This window comes from Eptesicus fuscus, chromosome 14, assembly GCF_027574615.1.
Source record: "Eptesicus fuscus isolate TK198812 chromosome 14, DD_ASM_mEF_20220401, whole genome shotgun sequence".
NCBI classification, from domain to species: Eukaryota; Metazoa; Chordata; class Mammalia; order Chiroptera; family Vespertilionidae; genus Eptesicus; species Eptesicus fuscus.
In genome coordinates, this window is record NC_072486.1 from 56,020,515 (window position 1) to 56,037,210 (window position 16,696).

The window sequence follows — 16,696 nt, forward strand, 5'->3', positions numbered from 1 at the left end:
TTTTGGAGTTGTTCACTTATTCACTCAAACATTCAAAAATATTAAGTGTCTACAGTGAGTCAGTTATGCCAAATAATCATGTTATACAAACATGCTACTGTGGTGTGTGGCACAGAACTTTTCCCCTAAGGAACTTTATGGGTCTAGTGGGGAAGAGGGTGGTGGAATGACACTTAGCTACTTCAATACAAAGGGAAATGTGATTAATCTTATAAAAGAGGGGTAGACATGACTCTAGGAATACTACTGGCTTTCTCCTCATGCAGTCCCTGCTAAGGCACCATTCTCCATTCAGCCAGCCAAGTAATACCACGGGAGCTGCTCTAAGCTTCCCTCTTCCCCTTGTTTCCACCTGGTCACTCTTGCTTTCTGTATTTCTCTTATCTCTATTCTCTTTTCCATCCCCATTGCTTTAGTTTAGGGCCTCTCCATGTCTTTCTTGGATTTCTAAAATTATCTTTTGCCTGTCATTTCTACCTCCAAATTTCTACTTCTAGTTTACTGCATGCTTAGATATCATCAAACGGGTTGTTCTATCGTAAAAATCGATTCCCATTCCCTGTAGGATGAAATATTTTCGGTAGACCAATAATTGCATTCAGATTTCCAATGTTGCATTTTAAGACAGACTAGAAAGTTCTAAACGCTGGAACCTTTGTCTTCCTCTACTGCTTATTGCTTCTATTGGCATCTTTCCCCTTCTGTCCCTGCAGAACCACATCTGGTTTCTGGAACTCACCTCTTTTTTGGAGTCTCCCTGCTTTTACCCATGCTGCTCTTTCTGACAGGAAACTGCTCCTCCTTTTTCCACATACACAATACCCTTTGAGACTTTGTTAGAACATCTCTTCTTCTCTGAGAGCTTCCTGACCTACTTCTCATTGCATCCAATATTTTCCTTCACTCTAGAATTTAACACATAAATTTGATGCTTGATTTGCCTATCTCCCCTGTGAGACTGATATCTATCCCAATAAGTAGAAAACATTAAAAACATGTTTATTAAATGAATGTGTTAGGAAGAGAACGAAGAAGTTTTGCGCAGGCCTCTTCTGTTCTCATTTAAAATTTCTCCCAATATTGTAATGAAGTTCTTTCATGTTCTATGAAGAATCAGGGGGCAAATTACGTTTAGGCCCATTAAGCCAGAATCAGGTGGTCGACCACCTAATGATGACCTCTTATTGTCTGCTATTTTGCTTATTGGTGTTGGCATGACTAGGTTTTTTATTTCAAAATTAGAGGTCCTTGGGCTTCCAGGTTCAAATGATAAACTAGAAGTTTGTGTTTGGTTTGTATTTTCAATTAAGATTCTACCTATTGACCTTTATTTGCTTTTGTCTTCCAATCAATAAGAACTTATCCCCCATTCCAGAGAAAGGGGGTGGAGGGGCTTCTGAATTACAATTCTGGAGTCTGCTAGGAATTGTTAAAGTTATGAGCTGTCAAGTGAACATATGTTGATGCCCTTGGAAGTCCAGTATTAATAGCACTACTGCAGAATTGATTATTTTAAGAACTGGTATATATGATGAGTTAAAGAAACATTATCCAAATTAGAGGACATTTATATTTTCCTGGCTTCAAAAATGTTATTACATGTTCATGTCTCATATGTTTGATTTTGCAACTTTCCAAAACCACTCAAATATGTAATGTAAAATTATAATGCTGATGTATCTACTTTTATTTAATTTCCATCATCTTCAGCCCATGTGTTCTTAGAAAATATTCTTATTCCTTTCTTTGTCACCAAGATTCTTTACTAGCACTTAAGATGTGTTGTCTTCTGTTCATATATTTTTGTGCTCATATATTCTGTGATTAGCATAAAAATCTCTTGAATATCATTTCATCAAGTTTATATTTGCCCAGAATAATGTAAGAGACATAAAAAGTGGTATTTTTGCTTTTTAAACTTATGGGTGGAAAAATTGGGGCACACTGGGCAAATGATTATGAAATTGGAAGATAAAGTCCTATATACTTCTTGACTATTTTATTTGCTTTTCACCAATGATCACACGTCTCTCTCTCTAAGCACTGGTCACTTCGGCTATCTTCAAAACAGGCTTCATTCTTGAGAAAATCTAATTTTCTAAAGTTCAAAAATCCTGACATCTGAATTCACACATATTACCTTTTCATAGAAAATTGAATATTGTGGCTTTGGCATTTATCCTCTGAGTTTGCTTCCTTGTTTGTAAAACAGGGCTATTCCCATCTACCCTGCCCACATCATGGGATTGCTGTGAGTTCAAATGGGAGATCACCTGTGAAATCACTTTCCAATTTGTTAAAAAGCACCTTAGACGTAATGCTACTGCTGGCCCAGCCGTGCACAAGGAAGTGTGTTTACTAGCGATGTTTGCTTGGCACTGGCGCTGCCTATGAAAACTTAAAAGATGTGCTGGTTGGGGAAGGGCGGGGTGGAAGTGGTGGTGCTTGTGGAGGAAAACTGTTTCCTTTGACATTATTATTAAATATTAAATTTTCATAGGAAGACTTTTTACATCTGGGTGAGGAGGAGTAGCACGGTTAATGTAGCTTGTATAAACTAGAATAAAGGTTCCGTTTATGATTAGATGACTTGTCATGTGGAGTTGATGACATAGGCATAAATGAAATGTAAAATGTTTCTATTCATATACTAGAGTATCATAGTCATTAAAAATAAAGGCTAAAATTTATCGAGTACTTACTATGTGCAGACACTGTGCTGAAGTGTTTCCACTAAGTTATTTGTCATTTCATCTTCCACAAATAGCACTCAAGAGCAGGTATTATTCCCAGTTCTCCAGTTGGGGAAGCAAGCTCAGAGTCCTCAAATAACTTGCTGAGGATCACACAGCTAGTCAGTGGTAGAATTAATTTTCAAACCCAGTCTAACACCGGCTCATTTATCTACCATATCCTCAGAAAACAAGAAATGATGATCAACAGGAAAGTGAGCTGAGAGAATTTTATAGAGAAAAAGAAACTTTCTCTCTAACAAGAGTTTATTTACTACAGTGTCAGTCATTTCTTTTTAATGAGAAAACAAAACAGAACAAACACAACAACCTCTCCCTCCTGCTGGGAAGGATTTGTCCCGGTAGAAACAATAAACACCAGTGTCACATTCTCTCCTAATTAGTTAACTGAGTGAAACCGAAGCTTCAGGGAAGCCTGCCATGCTCAGTCCCAGGGGCCACATTACATTTTAATGTTACATCTGGAAGCTGGAGTCCCACTCCTTGTCAGAAGGTACAGTTGGCAGTCGGTGATTGATTGCCCTGTCCTATGAGTTTCCTCTGCATTTTGTGCCCATCTCAGCATTGTTTAAATTGCTCCTGGAGCCACCTTCTGTGCCCAGGCTGCTTCCCAGCTCCCAGGTCCTGTTCTGTCCTCAGAGCCTGCTTACTTTATGGGCCTCCCAGAATGCCCCTGTGCTGCTTCTATCTGTGCCCTGCACTGACAGAGGGTCATCCTCACTCCTGTCTGTTCACTTACAAAATCAAAGGCATTGGCCACTCTCTTGAAAGGAAGTGCCAATAATCTGATTCCTTCTGGAATGACTGTCTCAAAACAGGCTTCCCTCTCCTGTCTTATCTCCTAACCCTGTTGGCATAATGGCCCTCACATGATATGGCAGCTTTTTTGTTGCTGTGGTAGCACAATGGATGAGGATGGGAATAAGGGATGAATGGAAATAAAATTGTAACAACCACCGTCATTAGTGTCGGTGCCCAAGGATGAGTCCACGGTCAGGCTGAGCCAGTTTTACTTTGAAGTAGGTCATGCAAGGAAACTCATTATGGTGAGGCCCAAAGCTCTTTTAAAGCATCAGTAGCTGCCCCATGGCTCAAACACCATAGATTCATTTTTCCCTTTAATATAAATATATGTAATATGTAACTTTATTATAAGAGAAAATATTCATAAAGATGTATAAAAATGTATCGACTCAGTTTAAATAACCCGAAGGAACCACTGTGTACACAGCCCAAGAACTGAAACATTTGTAGTAACCTGGGCCCTTCACGTCTGCCTTTTTGACTATGTTCTCTTCCCTCCCCTTCAGAGATAACTACTACTGTGTTTTTATGTTTATGACCTTCCTACAAGTATGCATATTCCAGGCATGAATACATATGTATACATATGTATATATATTTCACATGTATGTTTATAGTTTTGCTTATTTTGAACTTTTATAAATTGAATTCTATTGTAAATCTTCTATGATTTGCTTCTTGTGTTCATGTTTTGTGATTCAACTTAATGGATTAATACCGCATTTATTTTATTAAATTGTTCATGTTCTGTAGTACTTTCTTGTACAAATATGTAAAAATTTATATATTCAAATTCTGCTGGTAAGTATTTATGGAGACTCCAGGTTTTTGTTTTTGTAACTCTTCCTGGTGTCCATGTACAAGGATTTCTCTAGGGTTTAAACCTGGGATGGCAGAGTTGGGTGTTAGATTTTACACACATTTATTATTTATTTATTTAAAATATGTTTTTATTGATTTTAGAGAAAGAGAAAGAGAGGACAGAGAGATAGAAACCCCAATGAGAAAGGAACATCAATCAGCTGCCTCCTGCTCCCCACACTGGGGATCAAGCCCATAACCTGGGCATGTGCCCTGATGGGCAATTGAACTGGTGACCTCTGGGTTCATGGGTCCATGTTCAACTACTGATCCACACCAGCCGGGCAGTTTTACACACATTTCACAGATCATATAATAACCTCTTATTCCCATCCTAATTTACACTCCCAACTGCAGACAATAAGAATTCCCATTAATCCACATCCTTGCCAGCACTTGATATTAGCTGATTAATCTTTTTTGCCAAATTAGTTAGAGTGTCAAATGGTATCTCATTGTGATTTTCCAGATGGGGACACTAATGCATGGACCTATTACATAACATGTCCAAGGTCACATGAATAGCTAGTAAGGGTTAGAGCTAGGATTTAGGACTCAGGTAATCCTGGATCCAGTTTCTATTCTTGGCCACACCTCTGTACTGTCTCTCAATAGCATTTCTGAGATTTGGGCTCATGTAATAGGAAATTATTTTGTTGAATGGAGACTTCATAATTATTGGGTGGGAATTATAAGGTGGGTTTTTTTTTCCATATCAGTGATCAGTACCCTTGACACAGAAGAATTCAAAGATATATTTTTGATCCACTTCTCCTACCCCCATACTTTCTTATTCAATAAAACAGGGATCTAGTGTCTTGTCAACAGCATTTATTTTTAAAAAGGTACAATTCTTGAAGTTTAGCTATTTCCTTAAGAAAAATCACAGTAGAAAGATAATTATTATCAGAATAATAGAGTTGATTAGGAAAATTAAATGTTTTTTTATTTTCTATAAGATATTAATTAGTAAAATGTGATGAATAAATTTGGCTGGTGATACAGATGAAAACATCAGCAGATCTTTAACCGCCTTGGGCCTTGCTAGGAAGTGCTTTTCATATTGGCCATCCCAGTATGCCACTTTGCATGACTTTGGGCTAGCTAATGCGAAGTTACTAGTGTTCTTTTTTGCCCCATACACAGTTTCTGAGTAGGAAATCCCACAATGGCTTTTTAATTTGGATCAAACATTTAGTGCTCATTTTTGAGGCTCTCCTTGCCCTGGTTTAGCTCATGTTGCTTTAGTGAATTATTTCTACTCCCTGCTTGTGGGCTTCTCTCCAAATCCCATCTCCCTTGCATTCACTGGGCCATATGGTTTATATCAACTCCTACCATCTCTCTGGCAGCCCACCTTCATTGTCCTTCACTCAAGTCCCTCCTCGGTGCTCATTAATTCCCGTGTCTTGGAACCACCTCCATAGATACTAAGGACACACAATGATGAATTTTCCTGACAACTCAAATGCCCATGATTTCTCCTTCCCTATTCACTTACTGTTTTTTTGGGTGTATTCCAAACTTCCCCCCACCCCCATGGGCGGTGTTGCCATTCTTATTTAACTATAAACCCCATGAATAGAGATGTTGCCCCACTCTATGCTGTGCCCTGGCACCGAATCGATTCCCTGTGTACAAGTCTCACTGTTACATTTGCTACGGTATGTGGTTGGCAAACAGAAACTTTCAATGCATTAATATTGTCCCCTGTTGTAGAAGATAGGTTAGTCCTGGTCCCTTTCCAAAGAAATCCAGGCACTAATGTGCTGAAGAGCTGGCCTTTTATGGTGGTCTCCCGGGGTGCTCCCAAGGATTCTGTGAGAGGAAAGGAATAAATGACAGCATTCTTTTTCTTGGCTGGTCTTCTTTCACAAATCCTAGGAAAACAGACCATCACTGCTGATTAGAAAAACAAAAGAAAACAGAACAAGCCAAGAAAACAAAACAAAAGTCCCTAAGCTCTCCAACATCAGCTTATATTTCTTTCTCCGAGTCCTGACCCTACCATTCTCTCTCATTCCCCTTTATTAACTCTCACTGTTGATTGTAACTATATAATCCTTTGATCCATTTGGCTGCTGGGGAATGCTTTGTTGGTGATAATTATCTAATTATCTTTTGAAGCCTTATTATAGGTGTATGTGTGTGTGTGTGTGGGGGGTGCTATTTACTAAGATTTACTTACAATTTTGCTTTAGATTGCCTTTTGGCCTCAGAGAATAGTTAAGTGAAAGTATTTAAATCATTGCAAAATAAGAAGGTAACAGAAAAGAGTGAGGGAAGGAGGAAGGCTGACCTCCTGGTTTGCTTTTACATGGATGGGTAGAAAGGGTCATCGATTAAGAGGGGAAGTCATGGATCCTCTGTCAGTGAGGCTGTTTATTGCAGATTTCATTCCCACAGATAAGTCACTTATGCTATATATATAAGTGTTTGAGAAGGGACTGGAAAAGCCCTGACTGGGTCCCTAAGTAGTCATCTCTGATAGCAAAAGTGAAGAATCCGATTGTGCTTGCTTTTTAAAGTTTAATGTGTTTATTTAAGATTGTTACTACATGAAAGGATACTATATAGGTTACATTAGTGCCTGTGTAATCAAAGCATTAGGCAGGTACCCTGAAGTCATTGCCATATAATTCTTATGTGAGGATAATTGTAACTCCACTTGTCTATTTTATTTTTTATGTAATTTTAGGTATTATTTATTTTTAAGTTGATTTGAGAGAGAGAAAGAGGAAGGGAGAGGGGGAGAGAGAGAGAGTGAGAAACATCAATGTGAGAGTGAAACATCAATTGGTTGCCTCCAGCCCGCACCCTGATGTGGAATCGAACCCATAACCTGGGTATGTGCCTTGACCAGGGATCGAACCCTTGACCTTCCAGTGCATGGGACGAAGCTCCATGCAACGGAGCCACACGGGCCAGGGCTCCATTTGTCTATTTTCTATTGAACTAGAAACCCTAATATCCAATGACAACATTTCCCTGCTGTGCTCCGTTCCCAGGTAAGGCTTATTTTAAGGCAAGAACTGGGTAGCACTGATGACTGGCCACCCTGAATCATGATAGTAGCCTAAGCATCTCTTATCATGATTATCTAGTTGCAGAATATGAAACTGTGTTGTTACTTGTTCAGTTAGTTCCTGGAAGGTTAGTCCTGGCTATGCTACTTCAACCTGTATTAGTCTCCTGGAAGCATGTTTCGGGGTTCCGTTTGCCCAGGCTGTGTGCCACGGCTCCTGAAGCCTGTGCTGTCCTGGACGGAGCTGTGAAAATATTCAGCGGTCCAGCTCTTGCCGAATTTGCAAGTCAAACAAATGCTTCCCTTTTTTGCCAGCCTTCTATGTCAGTCTCATTTTCTGGGTCCATTTTGGTTGTGCAAAACTTTAGGGTGTGACTTTCTTAGCTTCATACATTTGTTCCCCCATCAACATGACCCCACGTAACCCTTCGAAGCGGTTACTGCTCTAGCACTTCCCTTCCCCAGACTGCACCTTGGTGGACTGCGCCGCCCCTCCTCAGAGCCAGAAGAGTATGGAGCATGGAGAGAACCATAGAACTGCCTCCTTCTGGGCTGACCTGGGCTAGCTATGTGGCCTTGGCAAGTGACTTAACCTCAACTGAGTCTCAGTTTTTTCATCCTTAAAATGGGGATGATGCCAAGAACAGTACATATCTAGTAGATTTTCTATGAGGATTAAATTAGATCACACAGGTAAAACTACGCTGGCACTTCCTTTGCTTGCAAATTTGAACAAAAGGAAGGGACCAAGCAGAACAGTGAAAGTGCAAGAGAGAGCAAGAAAATCCCTCAATGCCAAATACCCCAAATGGGAATATATATATTTTTCTATAAATAGACCTTATATATCCTGACTTAGGAAAGTCTTCAAATCTATTATTTTCTAATTTCCTGGAATGAAATAATCCCTTCAGGTTACAACGCAAATGGGCCGGGAGTGACTTGTGTCATTCTGGGCAAATGGTCGCCTGAGCCTGGATGGTGGGGTCAGGCAGAGATGAGAGCCTTGGTCTTGGCGTGAGATGAACCAGTCGCTGGCCCAGCTCCATCCTTCGCAGGCTGGGTAATCTGGGCAGGCCACTTCTTGCAGGCTGGGTAATCTGGGCAGGCCACTTCTCGCAGGCTGGGTAATCTGGGCAGGCCACTTCTCGAAGGCTGGGTAATCTGGGCAGGCCACTTCTTGCAGGCTGGGCTGGCTGCCTTCTAAGGCCTCTGAGTCAGGAAAGAAGACTGGCCAATGACACACTCGAGGAGAACCCCAAAACGCCATCTTCAGTTTGGGAGAGGTATTTTGGAGGCACGTATGCCATGCTCTGCCTGGGGCTAGTGCGTGGATTCCTGCAGACGAGTGTCTGTGTGTTTTTCTGCTGGTGGTGACGGGCAGCGCCACTATTTCCACACCTCACCGCGGGCCCACTCTCTAAAAAGAAAGGAAATCAGCTTGGCAGGTGCGTCGATGCTGCAGGCCGCTTTCACACGGGGGCTTTCTTTAGCAAGTAACAAGCACGTAACTGTTTCATTATGCAGCGTCCACCTTGTCTCCTGACAAAGCAAAGCCCCGTGGTTTCTTGAAAAAGGGATTTGTAATCAGCCAGAATCCACTCAATTTTGCTTAGTCTGGTGACATTTCCATACTCCCTTTCACCCTAGTAAGTGAAATCAATTATTTCAGCCATTGCAAAAACAACTTAGAGTGGTGTTTTACAAGAAAGCAAAAAGGTCATTTGAGCCACACTGTTTCAGCGGCCGTTGGCTGTTTCTCTGACCATGCCCCTGTCTGCTCCTCATATCCACCCTGATGAACCCTATGGGCTTCTTCTCATTCTCAGAAAGTGTGCCCCCCCCCACCACCCCTGAAAAGTCATTCATCTTTGAGCATTTGATTTGCCAGTGATCTTTCCTTTCTTTAAGCTCCTTTTATCTTTGAGGAAGAGGGTGACAGTCTTGGCTAAGGTTATATTCTGAAAATGGAGTTGCTGGTTGCTGAGTGAGATTTTCATTGACATTAAAAAAAAAAAAAGTCACCCTGGGAGGGTGGCTCAGTTAATTGGAGCATCATCCTATACACCAAAAGGTTTCTGGTTTGATTCCCAGTCAAGGAACATACCTAGGTTGTGGGTTTGACCCCCCAGTCAGGGCGGGTACTGGAGATAACCGATCACTATTTCTCTCTCAAATCAATGTTTCCCTCTCCCTTCCTCTCTCTAAAATTAATAAACATATCCTTGGATGAGGATAAAAAATAAAAAGTGTATTTGGCTTCACATCTCTCTCTGAGTCTTGGAAGGTGGTCTACCAGCACCCCCCATTTTCTGACTCATTTCTCTTACCCCATTTCAGACATCCCTCCTTATCAAGTGAAACTGCTTATCACTTCTTCCTCCATGCCTCTCCACTGGCTGGTCCCATCTTTTCTGTCATTGCTCATCTTCCCCTTATGAAAAATACATTGCAACTTCCCTAGGGAATCTCTCAATACATTTCCCTATTTCTTAGGCAATCAGGGGCTACATTTGGATGTATAAACACACATGTCTGACTTTATAGAGACTCCTACTTTTCTTGCTTAAGAGTATATGCATCACCCCCTGGCCGGGTAGTTCAGTTGGTTAGAGCATCATCCTGATACACTAAAGATGTGCGTTTGATCCCCAGTCAGGGCACATACAGAATCAACCAATGAATGCATAAATAAGTGAAACAACAAATCTATGTCTCTCTCCCTCTTTCTCTAAAATCAATCAATAAAAAGAGTATATGCATTACTACAGAGAATGAAGATTTTATCTTCATTTTATTTCTCTTCACAGCAACTGGACAGTAAAATCTGCTCTGTAATAAATATCATTAAGGATTTATTCATATACTGAAGCCTATTCTATTTTGGATCTTTTGAGCAAGCTTCTGAACTAACCATTTACTTTATGATTCTTGCTTCTAAGGTGTTATTGCTTAGTCAATTTAGCATAGCATTGAAGTGAAAGACTTTTCATGTCACTGAAATAAAATGCTTACTTTTTCTACGTTTCAATTAATATCTCTCATATGCTGATATTATAGGGAAGATTCAAAATTAGTGTTTTATTATAACTGAATTGCAAATACAAATTACCCCATCTCTATTTACACTTATGAGAGCAAGCTCTACAGTTTTATCTTTATTTTAAATTGTACACTTTTTGCTACATGTCCATTTTGCTGGTGTATGTCTCTGAAAGTGACCTTTGCTCTATTAACTCCTCCTTGGCTTTACTTTTGTTCCAATTTAGTGTTTGGCTAAAGCTGTTCTTCTCAGTGAAAAAGGCCCTCAGGTTACTCAGGTTACCGAGTGGTCAGAGTGCTGCTGGGTGATGATAAGGTGCTTCAGGTGCACCCTGAAGACCGGATGACCCATACAGCGATCCTCTCTTAAGCTCCAGGACACGTTTATTTGTACTTGGATCCCCGCCTCAAACACCATTTCCCATGCAGTCTTGATGTTTGGTTAAAACCAATCACCATCCATCACTTTCAGGCCACATCAGTTCTGTGCACAGCTATCAATGAGGGACACATGAGCACACTTTTTCAGCCTAAGTTCCTTTTAGAGGTCCCAAAGGACACTGTTAAATACATCAAATGAGTGCAAGGGACCTTTCACAAGAGGGATGCGGCCTGACCTTGAGGGAAGGGATGCAGCCAGATGCCCTGATGCTATCTCTAAGATCCATCGGGAAAGCCATGAGGTGCTAAGGCCCTGACTTGGTACCTTCCGCTCATTTTATTTATTGGTTCTTGTACTTCTCTTACCCTCTCAGGATTAGAGCTTTGTCATCTGAAGGCCAGGAAAACAGAAATAAACAAAGTCCGATGATCTCAATGACATTTTCTCAACAGTCTGGGGACAAAGAACCTTGAGAGAATTCTTGAATTTTGTTTTTAAATCTCTTACATTGCTGAAGTAGTTTTCAATGGGCTAAGCATTTTAATAGGTATTCCTTGATTCAAAGGTTAAGAAGGACAAAGAGTTTTGTGTACTATAATTGTTTTGGGTTCATTAATTTAGTAAGGTGTAGTCAGATTTAAAAACTTACAAATATGAAAAATCCTCCCTGATGGTGGAAGCTTAACATTTATTGAACAAAAATAGTTGAAGGAATTCTGTAATATTGATGCTAAAAATACATTTATATTTTTTAAATTTTAAGGGAATCGTTGGATATTACCTTTGAATGTAGTACTATGTAAAAAAAAATGTTGACCTACTATATCCAAAGTTGATAATACAGCATTGCTACAGAAAACATTAATTTTGAGTTGTATAGATTATTTTTAATTTTTTTTTTAAATTGGCCCTAGCGAGTTTGGCTCAGTGGATAAAATGTTGGCCTGGGGACCAAAGGGTCCCAGGTTCTATTCCGGTCAGGGGCACGTACCTCGCCTGGCCCGGGCCCTGTGCAGGAGGCAACCAATTGGTGTGTTTATCTCACATTGATATTTATCTCTGTCATTCCCTCTCTCTTCCACTCTCTCTAAAAATCAATGGAAAAATATCCTCGGGTGAGGATTAAAAAAAATTTTTTTTTAAATTGACTTGAGAGAGAGAGAGAGAGAGAGAGAGAGATCGATTTATTTGTTATTCAACTTTATTTATGCATTCATTGGTTTATTCTTTTATGTGCCCTGACTGGGGATCGAACCCAAACCTGGGGTGTATCAAGACGATGCTCTAACCAACTGAGCTACCCTGGCCAGGGCAGTTGTACAGATTCTTAAGAAGATATATTTCCCAACCCTTCTGACTGTTGGCACAAATTGTACACAACTGGATGAAAGTAACATACTGTGACAGTGGAAGAGTGTGAATCCAATTGGCCCCTTAACCTGTGAACCTGTCTTCACTCACCTAATGCTCAAAAAAAAAAAATTATTAACCCATAAAATTTGTTGTAACACTGATCCAAGCTTGTTACTGATGTTCTAGGAAGTAACATACATTATTGCTTAGTATAGGACTCTGGTTTGATGCGTAATATAAGCAGTTCTGGTCTGTTGAGATACCAAAAAGATTTTAAAACATTTCCAAGCCCCAAATTGATGACTAGGTTCAGCAGGGGCCAGCGAATTTGGTCTCTTTCGCCTCCTGGAACATCTTCCTTGATCCAGAGTTCAAAGAATATTGAAATGACAGCCAGTTGAATCACCAGGCCGCCAGTATCTACCAAGTATTTATTAAGTACTGCACATACTTCCTGTACTAAGAAGTTTTCAGTGAAGGGTGAAGTCTAGATAAAACAAAGAGAAAAAAATCAAATCAAATCCCGGTTCTCGTGCTTGTGGCTTAATTGCAGTGATGGGACTTGGGTATGTGAAACAACCAAAGAACAATTTCACAACAACACATAAACAAATGGGAGTTTGGGAGAGACATCTGGTCCCTGCACTGTTTCTAGGCAATTCCAGTGGTGAATAAGGGAAGTAGGACGGACTGTTTTGGAAGGGAACTGTCCTAGGCCTCTGGCAGCAAGGTGGAGTTTTTCTGCCAGGAGGGAACACTGGATGGGAGCTGTTTGTTTTTCCTCCAAACAGGAAACCTCTTCCATGCTAATAGTAGCTTCAAAAGGATTGCTGCGGCAGATGGGAAGAACCCACAGACTACACTCACACATTCACTTAGCAGGGACTAATTGAATTGGAGGATGAACTCTGTCATTAGAGAGAAGCAAAACCTATTTATGTCTTGTCTCCCATCTATGGTTATACTTTAAGAGAGATTTGGCACAGGTGGTGTTTGATTAGACCATGCAGCATTGAATGGCCTTTAGATGCCACTGATGGATTAATCCTGATGATGATAAGATGGTAAGAAGATATGTCAGTTGTGTGCTCTGCATCCTCCATATTTCGGCGATGGAGGGGAAGCTGGTAGGCAGAGTGTGAGGGATAAAGGACTAGAGTTCAGTGAGTGATTCTTCCCTCCTCTCCTTCCTCCTCCAGCCAAGCAGTCTCTTCTCTCACATCTGATTATTAAATGGAGATTCTGGATTGAGCTCCCTTAGATAGACTTCCTAATTCAATTCTACAAACAATTGTCCGTCTGCCTGGTCTTCTCCTTGCCTTTCTTCTTCCTGCTGCAAAAAGCTGGTCCTTTAGATGAGCAGTTCTCAGCCTCTTTTATTTTTCTGCTGAGATACTCAGGACATAAAACAGATGATATTGTATGCAAAATACACTCCCATAGTGGCACAGGTAGCAAAGGCCTGTTCCCGTTCGTGCCTTTTCCCAGTGCTCACTGGAAGTCAGCAAATCCTCTGACTCAGTGGACATCACAATGCACAGGTGTGATGAGACAGATTGTATTTTCCCCAAATAGCTATCGCTTTATCATCCATCCCACAGTCTTCTTCAGTATGACTTTGAAACTCTTTCCATGGAGATATGGGGTCTGTGTCCTCTCTCCTGAGTTGGGCAAAGTTGAGATGACAGCAGAAGTGATACCATGTGATTTCCAAGGCAACATGACTTCCATTAGGCTCTCCTTATGAAGGTTGCTTTTGAAACCCAGCCACCATTTCAGGAGGAAGCTCAAGCAGCCCGAGGAAACCCATGCAAGAGGAACCAAAGCTCCCAGCTGAAGCCAGCACTCAGCTACCATTTTGAAAGGGGACCTCTCAGCTTTCAGTGGAGCTGCCGCAGCTGATGCCAGGTGGAACAGAGACAAACTGTTTCTGCTGAACCCAGGCCAGATTGCAGATTTTTGATCAAAACAACTATGTTTTGGGATAGTTTGCTAATGAGAACTGATACAAATGTGTCTGTTATTATAAGAATAATCTTGCAACTTTTCTATATTATAAAAAACTCTCAGAATTTTAACCTATTATTATTAACAAATAACTCGACACATATCTTATTATCAACTTTCAAAACCTCCTCTAGGCCTCGATTAAAATGCAGAGGTCTTTAGAAATATTTAAATCCTCCTTTCTCTCACCTCATCTTAGACTTGTTTGATATGACTATGTAAAATAATATTAATTACAGTCATTTTCACAAACTGTTTCTCATTTATGCCTAATTAGCATAATCATAGAATGTGTGTTAGATTACCTTTGCTGTGTTTGATGATTATCTTAAATTTCATTTTGGGGAGCTAAGCCTTCACAGTTTGTTGCTCATGTATTATGGGTGTTGGCTGCTCATAAACTAGAAAAATAAATCTGCTATGGAAAATCCATGCAGAATATGTGTGTCACAGAAGTGGGTGCTTGGGCAGCTGTCAGTGCCAGCTTTCTGGTGGCTAAGCAGTAAGTAACTTGGAATAAAGGAAAAGTATGAAGACTCCAGTGATGTTGAGCTCGAGGGAAATGTAAACATAACATTTGCCCTGGTGTGCTCACTCTTCAGTGTCTCCTTTGGCATAGTAGAATTGCCACTTAAAGCCACACGGTGACTTCATTTTGTATGTGATGAATTCATGAAACTTTTATTGGGGGCCATTTGTTTTCACTTTTGTCCATCCTGCTCCAAGTTAAACCAAGGAGAAATTGCATGGTGGAAAGAACTGTGAGCCAGAGGTTAGAAACAATAAAAGACAAGAAAATATAAAAGAAACAAAAATAAAATAAAATAAAATAACCGAAGTCCCTCTTTTCCTCAGCTGGATTCTAACTGTGTGACCTTGGAAAAGTCGTCACTTCTCAAGGCCCAGTTTCCTCATTCATGAATGGAGAGGCTTAGACTAAGGCTAAATACAGCTCCAGAATGTGGAATATGACAACTTCTGAAAGGGTCGTTTTAGGCTGTCATTCTTGCTTTGCAGATAAAAATATTTCGGAGTAAAAAGTATGCAGAACTTGGCAAAGTTAGATATATATTTATGATTCCCAATGAGTCAACTGATTTTGCCCCCTGAGTCTCCACAAGCCTCTCTTTGTTCAATGGTTTTTGTTTGTACTTTTAACTTTTTTCCAGAATAAAAAAAAAAAAGAAGATGATTTAGGTGATTTCTGTCATTAGGAGAAGACAATTTGGCAATAAAATTATTTAAAAATTTGAAAGTAACTGAACCTGAAAGATTAAAATTTTTCAATAGACTATTTTATTGAAACTCTATTTGATATATTATAATGTAGCTATTTCGGTTGATTTATTGAGAATTACAAACATATATATGGCTTCGCCAAGTTGTGTGTATGTTTTGTTCTTAAAAATTTTCATCTGCAAAGGAAGAACCACAGCTGTAAACTATCCCTATGGAAATAGTCACACACCAAATTCTAGAGCTGTAATTGGCCTTAGTCTAACCTCATCTCACAGATGCAAAATGGTGCTTTCTCAGTGTGATGGGTTAAAAAATCAGCATTCCATGGTGTTCTACACAGAAGACTGTAATGGTCAGATTCTCTGTTCCTTGAGCTTATTTGCAAGGCAGAGGCTCAAAAGAACCCACTTGATTTTCATTTTCCTAATAAGAGAACTGGAGCTTGGTAACTAACCCAAGGTTATGTCTAGTTAATGGCTTAAACTCAGCCCGTCTAAGTCTAGATTCAATTACAATATACCCCTTCCTAATTGGACTTCTTGCCAAAATGTCAGTTCCCTGAGAGGATGGCGTTTATTTTGTAGTTATATTTCCACATCCTTGACAGGGTTTAGCATGACAGGAGCAGGCAGGCCAGCCAGTGGGCCCGTGGACTGGTTTGTCCCTACACTGATCCCAGGGGAGAGGCCATTTTTTTCTTCCATGCATGGATATCTGAGGATGTCTTGACTCTGGGGAATCCAGGTCTCAGGAACAGAGACTGAGAAGGAAGACAGTGATTCCTTCCTGGCCATCTTGACTTCTCTGTTCCAGTATTCTGTCTTGAGATGTTTACTGGATAGCAATTTATTGGAAGGCATAGCACTGAAGGAAAAAGAAATCATTTCATGTGAACTAATGATTCAACTTCTAACCTCTAAAAATGACACAGTTCTCAGGTCTCTACCCCCTTACATTTCTGTCTAACTACATAAGTTTATGTGACTTAATTGTCCAGGAACTTATTCATTTATTTATCAACCTTTTGTTCTGTTAACATTTTAACTTCTTTTGTTTCTTTGCATTTGAGGCCTTGTTTCTTCAGTGTAAAGGAGTTTTGAAAAAGGCAAGAAGGCAAGCTCAGAGCTCAAGAAATAATAAGGGATAATACTATAATCAGAACAACTCAATTATTTGTTTTTGAGCTCGATCTTTCACAAGGTTATTATCTGGAATTGAGACTAATGGATT

General features: G+C 40.1%; 1 protein-coding gene across 3 annotated transcripts in view; it reads left to right on the top strand.

Annotated features, from left to right (window-relative positions):
* The window catches only part of DGKI (diacylglycerol kinase iota), a 397,015-nt gene that overhangs the window by 359,086 nt on the left and 21,233 nt on the right, over positions 1–16,696 (top strand). The gene's annotated exons all lie outside the window — the stretch shown is intronic.